This window comes from Uranotaenia lowii, chromosome 2, assembly GCF_029784155.1.
Source record: "Uranotaenia lowii strain MFRU-FL chromosome 2, ASM2978415v1, whole genome shotgun sequence".
Taxonomy (NCBI): Eukaryota; Metazoa; Arthropoda; class Insecta; order Diptera; family Culicidae; genus Uranotaenia; species Uranotaenia lowii.
In genome coordinates this window covers 353,098,827-353,112,742 of record NC_073692.1, presented here as the reverse complement: position 1 = coordinate 353,112,742, position 13,916 = coordinate 353,098,827, and the positions used below count along the sequence as shown (strand labels likewise).

The 13,916-nt window shown below is 40.4% G+C and overlaps 1 protein-coding gene and 1 long non-coding RNA gene across 4 annotated transcripts in view; both read left to right on the top strand.

The window, feature by feature from the left end:
• LOC129749707 (6-phosphofructo-2-kinase/fructose-2,6-bisphosphatase) overlaps positions 1 to 13,916 on the top strand; it is a 140,940-nt gene that overhangs the window by 35,140 nt on the left and 91,884 nt on the right. The gene's annotated exons all lie outside the window — the stretch shown is intronic.
• Positions 1 to 13,916, top strand: part of LOC129749711 (uncharacterized) — a 39,250-nt gene that overhangs the window by 24,698 nt on the left and 636 nt on the right. The window contains exon 3 of one of the 2 annotated variants that reach the window (XR_008738139.1): positions 8,935 to 9,005. The exons of the other annotated variant lie outside the window; for it this stretch is intronic. This is a non-coding gene — a long non-coding RNA (uncharacterized LOC129749711). Of the gene's footprint in view, positions 1 to 8,934; positions 9,006 to 13,916 lie in introns of those variants that run through there. 2 annotated transcript variants of the gene reach the window in all.

Genomic DNA, 13,916 nt, shown 5'->3' with positions numbered 1-13,916 from the left:
CTCAGGGAAGCCACTTAGGACCACTCATTTTTATTATTTTTGTAAACGAACCGGCTTGGATACTCAAATCTTCAAAGCTGATGTACGCGGACGACCTTAAGATGTTCAGCAATATTGAACCACTTATGGACTGTGCAGCACTTCAAGCAGCCATCTCGACTCTCCTAAATTGATGCAGATGTCATGAAATGGTAGCTAATGCTAGTAAACGCAGATGCATTACGTTCTGTAAAAGGAGCGAACCGTTACGTTTTAACTATGCAATGGATACAGTGGAAATGGAACGAGTGATGCAAAAGGTTTTGTCATTTTTGGTTTCATCCGTAGGAATACTGCAGACTTTGAAGATGTTTATTGTTCCTACGATTCGCACTCCGTCGATTGCCATGAAATGATGCCGTTCGACTGTGAGGGGAACTAAGGGTAAGCCCGCCCCCTGAGGAAAATGATGATTTAGAAAGAACTGAAATTTCCTTCACAAAATCATTGCCTAGGTTGTCTTCAATAAGATATCTACGCTGTCAGTGATTTCAAACCGTTTTTTTATAAGTTTAGTATTAATTTATAAAAAAAGTGACAAAAATAGTATTCATAAACTAGTAGGGACAAGACAGGCACCTGAAATTGGTGATTAATTTTCTCAACATAAACTTAACCGATTTACATCCAAAAACCGCTCAATGAAAGATATTATTATTGTGTACGATGCAGATAAGTATGGCATTTATCAGTTTACCGATTCCGGAGATTTTACCGAAACAAGTTCCAAAATATGAAATCAAGAAATTAGACATTATATATACCTATCACCCGACACATAAAATTACACTTGAATTCAGTGATAAGCTCAAGTGATGTTAAATATTTTAGGAGTCCACATTCCTCGTCGACAGTTACACTGCCGGCCAAAAGTTTGGGATCACCCGCTAAAAAACATGCAAATTTTGATCGTACATATCTCAGCCGTCTTAGGACATATTGCAAATCTTCTGAACTCATTTGAAAGATAATAAGCAGTAGCTATTTCGGAGTTATTTTACCCAGAAATAATGTTTTAGTTTTGCACCTAAAACTTAACCTAAAGTTAGAGCATTTTCGAAAAAACGCACTCAATATACAAAGCCGATCATCTCGCGATAGGGTGGACCAAATTTCAAAATTTGAGTTGCATTAGAATCCTTATTCTATACTTCTCAAAACACAATCAAAAAATTTTGTGCAAAAATTTAAGAATGTACTTTTAATTAATAAAATAGACACTTAAGTTATCGTCCAAAAGTTTGGGATCACCCCTAGTATGGTGTATCGAGCAAAAGTTTGGGATCATTTTTTCAAAAACATGCAAATTTATCTCATTCATATCTTTCTCATCTAACATCGTATTGCAGATCTGAAGGGTGCATTTGAAAGCTTAGGAATTGTTGTTTTTTCATAAATTCATTAAAAAAATTATATTTTAAATCCATAACCATAAAAAATTCACAATCATAAGGGTGAATTTTCAAAAAACAATTAATTGCAAGTAAATTGTTTATGGTTATCACTTAAAAATATAATTTTTGTATGAATTTATGGAAAAACAACAATTCCTAAGCTTTCAAATGCACCCTTCAGATCTGCAATACGATGTTAGATAAGAAAGATATGAATGAGATAAATTTGCATGTGTTTGGTCAATACACCATACTGAGGGGTGATCCCAAACTTTTGGACGATAACTTAAGTGTCTATTTTATTAATTAAAAGTACATTCTTAAATTTTTGCACAAAATTTTTTGATTGTATTTTGAGAAGTATAGAATAAGGATTCTAATGCAACTCAAATTTGGTCCACCCTATCGCGAGATGATCGGCTTTGAATATTGAGTGCGTTTTTTTGAAAATGCTCTAACTTTAGGTTAAGTTTTAGGTGCAAAACTAAAACATTATTTATGGGCAAATTACCTCCGAAATAGCTATTGCTCATTATCTTTCAAATGAGATCAGAAGATTTGCAATATGTCCTAAGACGGCTGAGATATGAACGATCAAAATTTGCATGTTTTTAGGCGGGTGATCCCAAACTTTTGGCCGGCAGTGTACGTGGAAGAGAGTTGGTTCGGGTATAGGGGGAGAGGTGTTACACATACTGGCGTTAACACTAAACGTACAGGAGGCGGTCAAATGACGGTTTTGGAACTTTAAATGATGATTACGCCTAATAAATTTTTTTTCGCAAGTTTAACTCTATGACTTTTTTTATGTTTATAATTGCAAGTATTTTTGCAATTTTTCTAAGTGTTGTGGTTTTCGAATAATGCATGTGGTATACCCAGACGAGTCAAGTGAAACAAGTGTGTACTTACAGTTACAAAGCTCCGTTTTCTACCGTGTTTTCGTAGTGTTTTGTGCAATTTTATCCGTCCCGTTTTTGCTTCACGTGTTGTTCTTCTCCTGGTGCTGCAGTGCGAAGTGATTTGCCAACCGATCCGTCGTTCTCGAGCCGCGATTACCCCGATCGAAATCCGTATCATTTGCGGTTGTTTTTCGTTTTGTTTTGATCCGATCCCGCTCTGAACGTGGCACAGATACTGTTTCAAACAGACGAGGAACTGTGTTCAAATCAGTTTAGTGCAACTCAATTTTTTATTGTGCACTGTACAATTATTGAGTTTTGACGCAAATGTCATCAAGCGATATGGCTTGCGATAAATGCGCTAAACCGACGAGCGACTCCGACAGCATTCTTTGTCAGGGCCTTTGCAGCCTGGCGTTTCACTTAAAGTGTGCGGGGTTGCTTTCGTCGCACCTCAAGTCGAAGGCTGACAACAGAAATCTGCTCTGGGTTTGTGACGAATGTTGTAAACTTCTAAAAAATGCTGCTTTTCGTCGATCTTTGGACAGCTACGAAACTCTTATTGCGGACATGTGGAAGAGCCAGGCTTCGTTAGTTGCTGATATGAAGTCTGAAATTGCTGCGACCAACTCGAAGCTTGATAAAATTCTAAACGTTCGCCCTACTAGACTAGAAGAAAAACTACCGTAAAAACTATTGCGACGGTTGCTCCTCGCGAAAGAAAGTTTTGGATCTATCTGGCTCGATTGCAAAATAGTGTTACGGCCAAAGATATCGAAGAGTTCGTAATGGAATGTCCGTAGTCTCCAATGCGAATCAGCTGAAGTTCATGCCCTGGTTCGAAAGGATGTTGATGTTTCCACGCTCAGATCAATTTCTTTCAAAGTTGGGGTGGATCCTAAGTTGAAAGACACTGCGCTTTCCCCAAAGACTTGGCCTGCTGGAATATTATTCCGAGAATTCGAGGATTTTGGTTCAAAAAACCCTTTAAATCCTGCTGTCACTTTCTCACCAGTTGCGCCATCCATGGAGACTCCTGGCAGTTCTACTCCTCGGCACCAATTCACTGAACGCCTCTACCTATGGTTTACCGAGAATGGACAACGAGTCTTCTTTAGCCTCGACAAGCAACCGCATAAGACTCTCGAGTTTCTCGTCATCCGAACCTTCCAACAGCTGTCGTGTTAACTTCCACGAACATCCTCAAATCCTCGCTTCTTCACGGGCTTCTTCACCGGGACGCAACAAGCCAGGCTTTACGGAGACCTCGGAGCCCTTCGACTCAGTCGCCCTGATTCCTGCCAGCGGCATCAGTCGTCCCGGCCCTGAGTTCGATTGCGGCGATGAGGTTCTCCAGCCTGCACAAACAGGCAAGTACATTTTTCGTGATTGAACTGGCTCCTGCGCCTCTGGTTAAGCTTGTTCCTCACCACCCGGCACTGCTGCTTTCTCTTGAAATCTCTGAAGTTGTGACTCCTATCAAGAAGCCGGCATCTTTTTTTCTCGATTTCAAGAACGCCGATTTTGTCGCTATTTCACAAACGCTTGACGCCATCGACTGGAATTCTGAGCTCGAATTTTCCGATCCAAACGCCGCTGCTATGAAGTTCTCCCATATCATCAACTACATCATCGATCGTCACGTACCAAAACGCTCAGAAGCCTCTGACCTACGTGCTCCCTGGGTCACGAAAGAGTTGCGACAAATGAAAGCACTCAAGAACAAAGCCCTCCGCTACTACTTGAGGCACAAGTCTCTCCACGCCAAAAACCAGTATCGCAAACTTAACGCAGCTTATAAAAAAGTAAGCACGCGTTGTTACCAGGGCTATCTTATCCGGATTCAGCGTGGTTTTAAAACTAGACCCAAATCGTTTTGGCAGTACATTAAGGACCAACGGAAAGAATCGGGCTTACCGTCCTACATGTTTTTGGAAGACAAGTCGGCGACCTCAGACCTTGATATTTGTAACCTCTTCGCTGACAAATTCCGTAGTACTTTTGATTCTGGTTCAATATCCACGGACCAGTTGACTATGGCGGCTAGTAACGTCCCACGTCAGAGCACTTCCTTTCATCACATCGTAATCGATGACGATACCATCCTGAAGGCGACTGCTAAGCTGAAATCCAGTGTTTCTGCAGGTCCGGATGGCATTCCAGCGACTTTTCTAAAACGCTATATATCACATATGCTGACTCCTATAAAACGAATCTTCCAATCATCGCTCACGGAATCCACGTTCCCTTCCATTTGGAAAGAGGCTTACATGTTTCCGGTCTACAAAAAAGGTGACAGGAGGAACGTTAACAATTATCGCGGTATTTCTGCCCTATGTGCGATCGCCAAACTGTTTGAGCTGGTTGTACTAGATCCATTTTTCTCGTATTGCAATTTTTATTTCTCTAACGAACAACATGGATTCATGCCCAAACGCTCTACGACAACAAACCTGTTGACGTTCACATCTTCCGTGCAAGACAGTTTTGCCATGGGATCTCAAACCGACGTAATCTACACCGACCTGACCGCAGCTTTCGACAAGGTAAACCACAAAATAGCCATAGCCAAACTAGATCGTATCGGTATTTGCGGCTCTTTACTGGAATGGTTCCATAGCTACCTGGTAGGATGGAAACTTATTGTACGATCAGGTGAATCATTTTCCGATCAATTCCGTGCCTCTTCTGGAGTACCAAATTATCAAAAAATCAGAGTTTTGCAGCAGATGTAGATTGAGATATGAAGAATTGATTGGTATATGTACTTAACTCAAAGTTGGTGATTTTGGAACCTCACCCTCTGATTCGAAGGCCTCAATTATTTTCTTCATCCTTTGTTAAACAATTTTCTGTAGAAATCCCAACAAACATCATGGTTATCAGAATATTCTTACGTTTGACATTGAAAATAAGGGCTTATTTTAGTTTAGAAAAAACCCTGCTTAACACATTCATGTATTTCAAAACTGAGAATATCATAAAATCTCGATCAAAAAACCGGGAAAAAATCGGGAATTTGAAAATGGAAACTCGCTGGCCACCCTGCTCAAGGGAGCCACCTAGGACCCATCATATTCCTGATCTACTTCAACGACGTGCTGTTGCTTCTCTATGGACCAAAACTGGCGTATGCCGACGACTTGAAATTGTTTCAATCCATTAACAGCCCCGAAGATGTCAACGTATTACAGAGCCAGTTTAACATCTTCGCCGCCTGGTGTGATGTCAATTGCCTTCCCTTGAATCGCAACAAATGTACGGTAATTTCGTTTTCACGCAAGGGGCTACCGCTATCGGCTGATTATTTTCTTGGACATGAGGCAATTGCACGAGTTGAGCATATGAAAGACCTTGGTGTGATCCTGGACGAACGGCTGGATTTCAAGATCCACACAAACTACATCGTCGATAAAGCTTCCAGATGCCTGGGTTTTTTATTCCGCATGACAAAAGACTTTAAGGATATTTATTGCCTCAAGAGTCTTTACTGCAGCTTGGTTCGATCGTCCCTCGAATATGCCTCGGCTGTATGGTGCCCCTTCTACCAAAATGGCTCGGAGCGTATCGAGGCCATCCAGAGGCGTTTTTTGCGCTTCGCTCTCCGGAACCTGAACTGGCAAGACCCGTTCCGACTCCCCAGCTACGAAAGCCGCTGCCGCCTTATCGACATCGACACGCTGCAGGCCCGCCGGACCGCAACACGGGCCTCTATTGTTGCCGATCTGCTTTCGTCTAGAATCGACTGCCCTGCACTGCTAGAAGCACTCCAACTCAGCGTGCGATCCCGTGGCTTGAGGAATCGTAATCTTCAGCTCTTTGCTCCTCTCCGACAGAATAACTACGGAGCTAATACAGCGCTAATTGGTGCAATAAGGACGTTTAACCGCTTCTCCGACCATTTTGATTTTGACGTTTCGAGGGAATTATTCCGAAGAAGAATCCTTAGTGCTTTAAGTATAGTATAGGGTAAATTCAGTTTGTCTTTAATTTTTAACCTATCATTTGGATCAATATGTGATCTGTTGATGAAAATAAACAAAATAAACAAATAATCTATTCATACCGCGAGCGGTCTAAAGACGGCTGTTTTCGCTAAAACTCTCTTATTTCTTAACCGATTTCAACAAAATTTATATTTTTTTAAAGCTTATAATGTGATTCAAGTATGTTTATCAGACAAATTTCAGCTACAATCAATTATTTTAAAGTTATTTAAAGTCCGAAAAAAAAAATTTCTAAAAAAACATGCTTCAGGAAAATGGCTGTAAATTAGTTATTCAGTGCCTAAAAAAAAGTGTCTGAGAAAGCTGAAGTTAGAAGCTATATGTTGCACATATGGAAAAAAGCATCGCACCGCCAATACAGTCACAGCACTAGAATCGGTATGAAATATGCTTTCTTTAGCATATAGTTTTATATGCTAAACCAAAATGTGACAAATTGCATCAACTTTCCAATTTACTTTTTAAAATTTTTCTACTATAACAAGGACAGCTTTAGCGGTTGATTGATTGAAAAGTACAGGTTTTACACAACTTTTTTACATTTCTTGAGGTCATGTACTTAACAAAAATTTCAAAAAAAATTCCCATATGTACAACATATAGCTTCTAACTTCAGCTTTCTCAGGCACTAAGTGAAATAGTTTTTGAGCACTGAATAACTAATTTACAGCCATTTTCCTGAAGCATGTTTTTTAATAAATTTTTTTTTGAACTTTAAATAACTTTGAAATAATTGATTGTAGCTGAAATTTGTCTGAGAAACATATTTGAGTCTAAGCTGAGTTATAAGCTTTAAAAAAATATAAATTTTGTGGAAATCGGTTGAGAAACAAAAGAGTTTTAGCGAAAACAGTGTAAGACATTATTTGCCCGCTTGAGGTATGAATACAAAGTGTAGGTATGCGTAGTGCTAAGCAACTTTTTTTTTAGAATTTTTTTCCATCAAACAGGAAGGTTTTAAATTGCCAATATCTTAAATACATGGAATTTCTACTGTCATAAGACATGGAATGGCAAGTTGTCTGACTTGATTTATTTCCCTTCAAGTGACACATCTTCTCACTAGTTTCGAGCTTGCCACCTTCCTCGACATATGATCCTGTAATGTGGTCCTGGAGATTCCAAAAGTCTTGGAGGCACGTTTGACAGAAGCCCCAAAAACGATAGCCTCTTTCACAAGGGTAAGGCTCTCTTGGGTCCAACTACCACGGATAGTGCTTTGGTACTTGCCAGGTATCTGAAACAGGAGAAAATATGTTTCAGTAACACCTATGAAGGGCTTATCCCACTCAAAGAATGACGGTTTTATCCCACAAAATGCATATTCTTTAAAATAGTATTTGTACCACTTTATAGATTTGACTTACCTCAACTTGAATCTCAGCGAAAACCAACAAGAAAAGATACCAACTGCACACCAACAACAACGGATTTGAAGCTTTTTTCACAAATTAAACCTTAAATACCACCCGCGAAAAATTACAATGGATAGCGGATCAGCGGCACTCTGGATTGTTTTGTTTATTATTTTGACGTTTGACGCTGCACGATGGGTATGTCTTAGAAATACTAACATGTACAGTGTTTAAAAACACTAAAAACCCAGGTTTTCTAGTAAAACTTCGAGGGTGACGGTCTTATCCCCGGTTCCCCTACGGCAAAAACAAGATCTCGGAAACTGTATACGACATTGTTGATAAAATTTGATTGCGTGGTAATGGACGACGAATCCTACGCCAAGGCAGACTTCAGACAACTTCCTGGAAAAGAGTATTGTCAACAATCGGAAGGGGAAAGGTGGCAGACATTTTCAAGCATTTTAGACTATCAAAGTTTGCCAAGAAATATCTCGCTTGGCAAGCTATCTGTACATGTGACTTGAAAAGCGACATTATCGTAGCAACCGGGACGCGTCTACCAGGAAATTTACGTGAAAGAATGTCTTCAAGAGCGTTTGCTGTCTTTTCTGAAGAAAAATGACTTGTTTGTGCTGTTTTAGCCGGTTTCAGCCATTATGGAAGAAAGAACATGGAGTGATATGCCGCTAACAGCATTCAAGTTGTGCCCAAGGATAACAACGAAAATTCTACGTACAGAACATTTAAAGTTCGGGTAATTTAATTATCAAAAAAGGGGATTTAAATCTGCTCTAAAGTTTTTATTACAACCTCAAAATTCTAAGGATCCACCAAGTTTGAAAACTGATTCAATCTTATTCAATCAACTGTTTAATGGCTATCATCATCTCAGCCAGTATGGTATGTATTACGTCAATGGGAATTGGTGTCCCGAATCAACACCCCATAATCCGACAACACACGATTAGGACCGAAAGTGATAATCTATGGCCTCCTCTCCAGGCTTGGTCTGTGCGGTGAGGATGTTGTATAAAACAAGCAATAAATAAAACGATTGACTAGAAAGAGCCATCCATATTGGAGACCTGTGCTAAGCATAAGCGCCTCTATTACGTTTGAGTGATGAGCCTAGAGTTCGCGATGATGCTTTGACGTATCTATAACGGGCAGAGGTAAAGCCACCATGTTTACCATTAAAGTGATAAGAGATTGAAGTGTACTTTTTTCCTTCTAGAAGACTACCTACCCGGTAGATAAGCCAAATGTAAATGGCATTCAAATACGTGCTACCTACGTAAGTGCCAGGACAAAATCGAGAGTAGGTGCCTAGTCGAAGCGAAATTGAACGTTTGATGAAAGTGAGTGAGGTGAGTTTGTTGATTGCTTGTCACAGAACTGTCTGCTTCAAGTTGAATAAACTCGCCCGTTCTAGTGGCTCCGCGGATCTTTCCTTACTTAATTGGGATTGTTTTTGAATTTGCCATTGAAAATTGAGAGTTTGTTAAACTGAATAAATCATTAATTCTTTAAGGATTTTATTCAAACAATCACAGTACATTTTAACCATTTGTTTTCCTAGAAATCCTAGTAATTTTCCCAAGAATCGTGTGCGAGAATCCTATTGAGCGAAATATCGGCTCCGTTGACTTAGTCATCAATTATCCCCACACCAAATGGTAAACAAACAAACAGAACCAGAAACGGCACAAGCGATTCGCAGCAAGTAAATATAGCTGCGTAGCTCTCTAAAACATTCCGTCGGAATCATAACTTAGCAGTGTTGAAAAATCGAAACCAAAACATTTTCACGAGAGGCCGGCGTGATTTTTTACGAAGCACTGTGCTCGTTGTAATTTGAACCCAAACAAAAGTTGAACGATATGCGGCCACCTAAAACTGTTCAAGCTCTTCTGATAAGACGTGCTGATAAAACAGAAAGCCATACAATAACACACTGATTCATAAGTACGCTCCAATCAGCTGGCCGAGAGATGGTTTCGGACTGTTCAAAGGCTTCACGGTTTGGGGGGTTGGCGAGTAATTATACCGTTATATTTGTTTGTTTTTATCGTCGGATATTGCTGTCGATAATAAAATTCCCCCGGATAATTGATTTACACATTATGATAAGAGTAGGGTATTCCGTGAACGAGAGCGGGGTAAACTGAGCAGGTCGTGCGGGGTAATAAGGTCCCGATTGGTTCAGATGAAAATTTATCTGGCTTCTTTGGCTTACTGCACATAGCAAGTATGGAAATGTTTAGATGATTACCCCAAATCCAGTTAATTCATCGATAGAAAATTGAGTGAAACTCAGAAACATGAATGTCGGAAAAAATCTGAATTCCGGAAATGATTTATAGCCGGAATAACCCCGTGTAAAGTTGATTTGGCTATTTTTTTAAATTTATTTGGATAAGTGTACTTCAGTGAAGCGGATTTTTAAACATCTGAACAACCGTGTTGAGCAACCGTTCCCTTAATTGTAGAGACCCCCAAAAGCAATTTAATCCATTTTGGATGTCACAAAAAAAAATCGGTATACCCCGCTAACGGCAAGGAACTAGATATTGCGGTTACTGTGAAAATTTCTAATCGCGCGACGGTAGCCTTCCGTGCGGTAGGCTAGCCGGAGCAGTAAACACAGTTAAAAAATTCACTCTTACTCACTAATTTCATTGAAAAGTTAAGAAGTAAATTCTTGAATCAATCTTCAAATCATTATTTTGCAAGAGAGGACAAAACATGAAGTCATCGGAATGAAATATTATTATTCTTAGTATTCATTGAGATTGAATTAATTACGAGCGTTAAAATCCCAGACAAAACAAAAAACAATCTACATTATTGAAAACACATTTTTCCATAGTCTGAGAATTAACTAATTTGGCATGACGAAGATTTTTTATGCGATAAATGCTGGTCTTTGATACTTTATATGCTGGTCGAATTCAATTATGTTGTCGTTAAAATGTAACAAATCGTATATGAGAAGTTAAAAAAAGGAGTTGTGTACGGTGAATAGTCTATTATAGGAAATAATACCATTCGCATCGCAAAAAATAGAACTGCGCACTCATAACTGCGAAATTTGTGCGATCTGTCAAATCAGTATAAAATCTGACAGTTTTATACACGCTAACCGCTTTTCAGTTAAACTTTATACGGATAACTCCGACTGTCATTAGTCTCGCAACACTCGTCGTGAACAGTCGCGTTTTCCAGTTTCTCGATCATCGCGAACAAGTGTGTGAGTTTCGTCCAATATATCCGGGAGATTGTGCCGTTCGGACGCTTTAAACGGTATTTTGTGCCGCGTAAATCAAAGACAATTGTTTTCCTGCCAAAGGCAGATGAAATTCGGGGTTGGAATAACCGAGTTTTGGCGGATTGAGTGGTTTTATTTGCCGAGCTGCATTCGCAAGAACATTTGACCACCACGAGGGCCGGCGCCATTGTTTGGCGAACAACGTTCCCCATCATCATCATCTTGATAATCATCATCATAATCAAACTGGTCATTTTCGCCCAAGGCTGAGTCGAGACGTGGTAGCCATCTTGAAACAACGAGGAAGGACCACGTGGTTGGGACCACCACTGAAGGAGCCAATCAAATCGGAAATAAAGTTTGTGATACTTTTTCTTTCTTTTTTCCCTATTTCTTATTCTATTTGTTCTCTATTATATATCTACCTATTTGAGCTTCGCTTTTATTTTCACAAAATATGAGCGAAGGCGGGGGGTCGGACCCACCAGATGTAGATGGTGAGAAAATCATTTATGAAGATGAGGAGCATCTGGAGGATTCAGCTGTAGCTGGTCCTTCGAATGCTCATCTTTTTCCGGCAGTTGATCTTTCTACTCCATCTGCAGCTGCGGAAAAGACAACTCGACTCCGAGTTTATCCTGATAATTCATCCTCTTCTGGGCCGGGGGTGGTTTTCATCCGGCCCAAAACTAACGGAAAACCATTAAATTTAGTGCAGATCACGAAAGATCTGGCTAGGTGGCCCTCCGTTACCAGTGTTTCCAAAGTACGTCCGAACAAATTGCGCGTTGTTGTGGCCGACCGGAAGGCCGCAAACGGAATTCTTGCCAGTAATTTTTTTAATTTAGAGTATCAGCTCTATATTCCATCTCGAGACGTAGAGATCGAGGGTGTGATCACCGAATCGAGTTTGGAGGCTGAATACGTTAAGTCTCACGGCGTAGGTAAGTTCAAGAGCCTTGATTCGACTTCGGTCGGAATCTTGGATTGTCGCCAACTCATGACTGCCTCCGTCGTTGATGGCGTTACCAAGTATTCGCCTTCAGCCTCGATTCGGGTTACATTTGCAGGAACAGCCCTCCCTCATTACGTCTTGATTGACGGAATTTTAAGGCTTCCAGTACGCCTTTATGTGCCTCGCCCAATGCAATGCAAGAATTGCATCAAGTTGGGGCATACTGCTTCGCATTGCGGCAACAAGAAGCGATGCTTGCATTGTGGGGAGAATCATGGGGAAGGAGCATGCTCAGCAGTTGAGCAGAAATGCGTCTATTGCGGGGGCTCACCCCATGATATCTCCTCCTGCGAGGCATTTCAGGCAAGCTGGGATAAACAGAGGCGCTCTTTAAAAGAACGCTCCAAGCGTTCTTATGCCGCCATATTAAAGAGCGCCTCTCCACCGGTCCAACCTCAGACCAGTAACATTTTTTCTGTGCTGTCAGTTGACAATGAAGACACAGATACGGCTGATGAAGTTCAGCCAGTCTTCGTTGCAGGAGGCTCTCGGAAGCGAACAAAGGCGCCTTCTCCGAAAATACCAGCTAAAATAGCTACGGTTGTCTCTTCAAATAGAAACGAGAAAAAGTCGACTGCTGCTGAAAAGGAAAAACAAGTTCCTCCAGGTTTCCGCGGAAATGCACCACTGCAGAATAAACCAACAGCTGCGGGAGCTTCGCAAACCCAAACCCCAAACGTGATGCCAGAATCAACGACTCAGTCTGGGCTCTTTAAGTTGACTGACATTTTGAACGGATTTTTTTCGTGTTTTAATGTATCAGAACCCGTGAAAGACATTGTATTTGCAATGCTTCCTGTATTAAAGACATTTTTAAAGCAATTGATGCAAACTTGGCCCCTCCTTTCAGTGTTTGTATCTCTCGATGGCTAATTTACGCCGAGAGGTCGGAGATATCACTGTACTACAGTGGAATTGTCGTAGTCTTATTCCAAAATTGGATTCATTGAATTATTTACTTCATAAAACAAACTGTGATATCTTTGCATTGTCCGAAACTTGGCTATCTTCTCAATCTAACATCTCATTCCACAATTTTAATATTATCCGTCTGGATCGTGACGATTCTTATGGAGGGGTGCTTTTGGGGATCAATAAGTGCCACTCTTTTTATAGAATTCACCTTCCTTTATCAGGCGGAATTGAAGCTGTTGCATGTCATACAACAATAAGAGGTAAGGACTTATGTGTTGTCAGTTTGTACTGGCCTCAGAGAGTTGCAGTGGATCAAAATCACCTAGAGGACCTGTGCTCAGTGCTCCCTGAGCCAAGGTTGATCCTGGGTGACTTCAATTCACATGGAACTGTCTGGGGAGAACAGATTGACGATAGTCGTTCTACTCTTATCTATGACATTTGCGACAGTTTCAATTTGACAGTATTGAACACGGGTGAAAAAACACGGGTACCTAAACCTCCTGCAAGACAAAGTGCAATTGACCTCTCACTCTGCTCAAATTCACTATCATTTGATTGCCAGTGGAAGGTACCCAAGCAACCAAAAGTCTCGTTTTTACTTAAAGATGGAACTCCGAAGTTCACATTTGGCTGAAAAAATGTATTACGGGAACTTCAGGTGACTCTTGTCGCGCAAAAGTTACTCAGGAACTTCCATCGCCCTTTGAGAGGTTAAACTATCGATAACGGGACTTCTAAGCGCTTTTAATGGAACTTCTTTCAAGAAGGTCGATAACGTTCGCGTAACATTCCAAAACGCACCATTAAGATACTTGAAGGTGTTTGAAAGAACCTGTATGGGAAATCTAAGCGACATGTCAAAAATGTCTGTCAATTTCTTGTCATGGTATTTGTTTTGTTTATATCAATACGATATTTACAATGAAGTTCAACGCGAAAAGAAAAATTCGTCGAAGGTTGAAATAACAAGTTTAGCAAGGATTTTTCTGATTTTCACTATCGTTGTGATTTTTTT